General features: G+C 49.0%; 1 long non-coding RNA gene across 1 annotated transcript in view; it reads left to right on the forward strand.

The window, feature by feature from the left end:
- Nucleotides 1-4,966: 4,966 nt before the first annotated feature.
- LOC104859274 overlaps nt 4,967-5,622 on the forward strand; it is a 5,396-nt gene continuing 4,740 nt past the window's right edge. Inside the window, exon 1 of the long non-coding RNA XR_779324.2 lies at nt 4,967-5,264. This is a non-coding gene — a long non-coding RNA (uncharacterized LOC104859274). The remainder of the gene's footprint in view (nt 5,265-5,622) is intronic.

A 5,622-nucleotide genomic window follows, 5' to 3' on the forward strand; every position in this document is an offset into this window, starting at 1 on the left:
TATATATATATATATACACTCAGAAAAATTAGATCTCCCCAAAATAAAACACCCAATCAAAAAATGGGCAAATGAAATGAACAGACACTTCTCAAAAGTATAAATGACCAATAAATAATAGGGTGAAACTGGAGATTTTGGAGGTCGGACCACAAAGCTCAGTGACAAAACGGATGAGGGAAATAAGCTAAAGAATGCACGCAGAATGGTAGGAGCCAGGAGGGGTGACACACACACCTGTAGTCCCAGCAATCAGAGGGGCTGAGGCAGGATCACGAATCTGAGCCCAGTATGGGCAATTCAGTGATTTAGTGAGACCCTGTCTCTAGAATGAAAAACTGAGGAAAGGGCTGGCGATGTTGCACAATGTGAAAGCCCTGGGTTCGGGCATCAATATGTCGGGGGGATTATACTTAGGTCCTGGCTTAAGCATCTGAATGGTGCCATTGACAAGAAAGAGGAAGATTAAAGAAGTATAAATTTGGAATAAGATTAATTTTGAGGTGTTCATTTTGTCATCAAAACAGAAATGTAAAGTAAGAAGTTAAATACAGTAGCGTCTGAGCCTGAGACTAAAAGAGGTCTAGGCCGTTCCTCTCCACTGCACTGATGGTGCTCAGAGCTGTGAGACTCAGTGTTTCATTTTAGACGGAATCAGAGGGAGAGAGAGAGACAGAGCAGCAGAGAAGAGAGGAGGGAGGAGAAGAGGGGGAGAAAGACCAGGGTTAGGAGGGAAAGGGTGAGAGGGGAGGAGAGGAGAGACGAAAAGAGGGGAGAGGCAGGGAGAGAAGACGTCCAAGGAGTGAGCTCTGCTCCTCTCTGACTTCAAAGTTTCGGTGGAAAAGGAATGGTAGGCAAACAAGATAACGTTGAGGCTGGGAAGAAAGGAGATGGTGGCACAGACAGGAGCAGAGGAGAGGTCTTGGGGTGGGGAGGAGCTGCGGTCTTCCTGCCAGCGAGAGCGCGGGATGGTCACGGGTCCTGGGCGCAGCCCCTGCACCATCCGGGCCGGGGCCCCTCTGCTCTGCTGCTCTCAGATGCGCCCGCTCACCTCGGCTCTTCCTGGAGCAAGCCGCACTTGTTGCACGCCAAGGTCTGGTCTTTCTTCTGCTGCGTCCTAACACGGCTTTCGCGACTGCCCCACGTGACACCAAACCTGTCCCTGCCTACTCCTTTATCCCCAGGTACTCCCCTCCCAGCACAGAATCACTACCTGAAAGGACAGTCTGTTCGTGTGGTTTAATTATTGATGCACGTTCCCCCTACTTACTAGTCGTCACAAAGGAAGGTCATTTATCTGTCTTTTTAACCCTGTATATACCCAGGGCCTGGCTGAAGCAAACGTCCAATAAAAACCTATTGCATGAGTGAATAAAGGAGCTCAGATAGAGGAAGACACAAGAGTTTACTGGTGGAAATATACAGGCGATCCATTCCTTTCTGGGTCACCTTTGATCCAAAGTTGTTGACTGAAAATGAGTTTGTTTTTGTCCTTTTTCGATTATATATTGAAAATTTATAATTTTACATGTTTATGGACAAATCATGATGCTGCAACTTATGCACACAATGTGGAATGATTGAATCAAGTTAATGAACCCATGCACCACCTCAAATGCTTGCTAACTTCCGTGATGACAATTTGTGAAGCTCACTCGGAGCAGTTTGAAATATGCAGTCTTCAGTGTCAGCTGCACTATTCCTGCCGTGCAACGGAGCTCCCAAACCCTAACTCTCACTGAGACTCTGGACCCCACTTCCCCTCCGCTCCAACCTCTGTAGTCTCCTTCTATGCTTGAGTATTAGTTTGTAGCAGAAGTACATGAGAGAGAAAGATGAAAGTTAAATGTTGAAGAGCAGCTTGGAGAATGTCCTTTCTTCCCAACTTAGAAGCGCTGATGGCCGTGATAGGAGGTTAACTTACTTGTGTTTAACTCTGACTGCTAAGCATCTACAGAATGCAAGACACTTATTCAAGTCCTACACACACCGCACTGCTTTTGCCCTTGAGGGTACCATGAGCTGATTCAGAAACGCTCAGGCACACACCTGATCCACAAACCGAGGCCTCAAGAACAGGATGAGCTGAGCAGAAACTGCTACATAAAATCCACGTCCGGGTGCATCTTTGAGCGAGTCTTTCAACTTCCTCCTGGGAAATGTTTCATCTTCTGTCTGGAACTGCTCTTCCCTGGCTGGGCTCTGCCCAAGCCTGTGTGGTAGAGGAGCCCAGCCAGAGGTGTTGGCTCCTTTGGGAGGCGTATTGAGTGCATGCATTGGGCAGCAAGAAACAGAAAAACCAACTCAGAGGATACCGAGAAACGAAGACAGCGCAGGGCATCGTGAGAGAGTATGCAACCGCTGTTTCATCAGGCTCCGGAATAGTCTCTCATCCGTCTCCACTCTGCCTTCCCATGCACTGCAGTTCCTTTTGGACAAGACGAGCAGATGGATGACCAAGCCCAGCTTCCTCTCTCCACTTCCTTGCATGGAGAGGGAAGCTTTCAGGGCAGCCACCACATGTCCCGCCTGACGCGATGCAGGTCTCATTCCCACCTGGAGCTCCTCGCTGAGTGAGGGCGGGGTCAGCAGCTGACTGCATGGGCTTAGAAATAAGGTGAGCTCTGAAATGGTCACCATAGCAACACGGACGGGACTGAATGGTTTAGGATCATTCAGGACCCGCATCCTCCCTTTCAGCTGAGGGTAAGGGGTCGGGAGTGAATTCCATTCACAAACCCTGTGTTAAGAGCAGGGAAGGAGGGATTCTCCCTAAAGCAAAGAAATCCTGCATCACAGGTATACTCTGAGCCTGGGAGGATTCAGATCAATTCACTACAGGAGGCAGGAACGTGGTGAGTGACGTCTGGGGAAATGAATCGGTGCCCAGGAAGCACTTTGCAAGGCTGGCGCTGAGCAGTCCGAGTGGAACCTCCGAATGCTCCACACGCTCATCTGCAGACCGCCTGAGCGCGGACGGCCGCGCGGCTGTTCTCCAGCGCAACCCTCCTTGCCAAGATGGTTATTGTCGGGGCCAGCTGAGCTACGGAAGCGGGGAGGGTTCTTTAGCGCCTCATTCCTCTCTGTGACATTTATTATCTGTTTCATAACATCAAAAGGAGAAACTGGAGGAAGCCTGGCAGCTCGAGTCGCCTCCTTGCTGCCCCTCTCAGCACGAGGCTAGGCCCATTTGCAGGGACGAAGAGGCCTTCGCTGGTTCATCCCTTCTCCGAAGGGAGCCAGTCCCTTCCTGCTGACCCCAGTCACCTGCCCCTCCTCGTGGAGACCCGGAGAGCGTGTGGAGAGTCCGGACCCGCCCATGTCACAAGGGCTACTGTTGGGCGCCAGCCCTCCGACTCCCCGGCTCTCAGTTCCTTCTCTGCGGAGCCATCTCACCTTGCCTCTCACATTATAAGGCTCCACATTTCTATAATGTGAAGATTTTCAATTCTAGTTCAGACTGTGAAAAACACTGCCAAAGTCTGGGAGCCCGAGTCTCTGAGATGGAGTTTTGTGTGAGGAAGCTTGCGGAGAGCGCTCCTGGAGAGTGCCCAAGACCGGGGAAGGAGTTGGGCTGGAGAAAGGGGGATTTGGACCGGCCTCAGCCATGAGCAAAGCCTCCACGTCATCACCCAGGAAGCAAGAGAGCCAGCACAGCCCTTCGGAGCACACACTGAGGCAAGGCGGCGGTGTCGGGTCCCCTCTCCCACTATCAGCCTACAAAGGCACCTCTGCTTAGGCGAGGCGGCCCTCTTCAGCTGGTGACAGTTGCCCCGGGAGGACTTGCGCTGACTTTTCAACTGCCAGGGCTCCCAGGAACTGCAGACAGAACGCGCAGTCCTGCAGCGGTGCTTGGGGTCAGAATGAGAGACCACAGCGGCCACCTGTCTGCCCTATTCTCACATCCTTAGGCCGAGGGGACCAAGGCATCCGGGGCTGCGTCACTTCCCTCCCTGTCTGTCTCCACCTGAGACCGGAGGTCCTTGACTTTCCCTCGGTGACTCAGAGCCTTCCTCCCCTAGCTTTCACCCCACAGTGTGGCAGAGCGCAACTGGGTCTACAAACAGCCCTGAGAGGAAAGCCAGGCCCGCTGGTTTTAAAGAGGTCTTCCTTTGACCCTCCTGAGTGCATAAACTGCCTTTTAAAGGGCACTGTTTTAAGTTTTTGCCTCGGAAAAAGGTGCTCGATGCATTGAGTGTTACCTTTGAGAACAGCTCCATCTTCATAGATTCTTGTGACAGTTGATAACGCCTTGTGGGGCGTTATTAACATTTCCTTAATTTATACCAGAGGAAACTAGAGACTGGCTGCTTTTTTCTGGAAGAGTCCAACATCTGAAGAGTTCTTTCCAAACGGAAATAACCTAGCTGGCTTCGACATCTGTTTTCTCTTTACCTGCTTTTTTTCCTCTGCCTTAATGATTTTAGAGTATGGTTTTCTTATTGTCTGCCCTTTGCTTTTGGGCAAAAGGCATATCTTAAAAATATCTAATCAATAAGGAAGATGCAATTCTATCATGCATCACTTCCTTTAATGGGGCCTATTTTAAACCTGGACTTCCTGGAACTAAGCTATCCAGTGGTTTCTCGGAAATAATTAGACATGTCGAGGACAGTATACTTACAGGACTGTAACTCCCTCTTTGGGTATAAATTTATACAAAGCTGTCCTAAGAATTCTCTTAAAGATAAACCACTTGAAGTGAAATCCTCATTGAAAAGAAAAATCATTCTACTGTGGCTATTCAGGAGGAAGGACACAGACTCAGATTCCTAAAAATAGCTGCTGTTAGAATCAAGCAAGGGTTTAGGACAACTCAGTTTTACCAATGCAATTCACTGCGATGCTTTTCTGGTTAAGGAAACTCTGGCCATTATTAATCAATTGCAAAAATTTTACTAAGAGTTCAAATTATGCTGATACTATTGGTATTTAAAAAAAAACAGTCCTCAAAAATTTATAGTCTCACTGGAAAGAAGAGACTAGCACATGAAATAATTAAAGCACAATTACAACTGAAATGCTGTAGGGTTAGTGGTAGTTCAGGGAGGAAGGACCCAGTCACCGCGGGCTGATGTCCTTATGAAAGCTTTCACAAGGGGTTAGGAGCGGAGCCTTTGAAAGCTCCAGTTGAACTGCACAAATATTTTCTGGGAGGGACAGTGCTTTAAGTGTTCATTACTTTTTAATGTCTTATCTATAAATTATTGATTAGGGCTGCTGAACGCTGAGTTGTGCTTGAGAGGAATCGCTGTGGTGGTCAGGTGAGCTGGGCAAGGGGAGGGCACTGGGAAGGTCTGGAGCCCCAGCACCTCTCCAGGGAGGGCAGGCCTGGCTGAGTGTCCCCGCAGAGTCACAAGGGAGCGCTGGCTCTTGGTCAAAGTGGACAGAAAGGCAAAGAAGGGAAGAGGCAGCAACCACGAGAAGTTTTCCCCAGACAATTTGTTCTGCTCCCAAATTCAGGGACAAATGTGCTCTGACTCACCATAAGGCTCAAGGGGATTGCGAAGAACAGTCACCCTTGAGGTCATTTCAAACAAAACCTGATCCTGGGGAACAGTCACTAGCTTCTAGGAGGATCTTACAATCCCAACCTTTTTTTTTTTTTTTTTTTTTTTTTTT

Source organism: Fukomys damarensis, unplaced genomic scaffold, assembly GCF_012274545.1.
Source record: "Fukomys damarensis isolate Sample0158 unplaced genomic scaffold, DMR_v1.0_HiC HiC_scaffold_37, whole genome shotgun sequence".
Classification (NCBI taxonomy): Eukaryota; Metazoa; Chordata; class Mammalia; order Rodentia; family Bathyergidae; genus Fukomys; species Fukomys damarensis.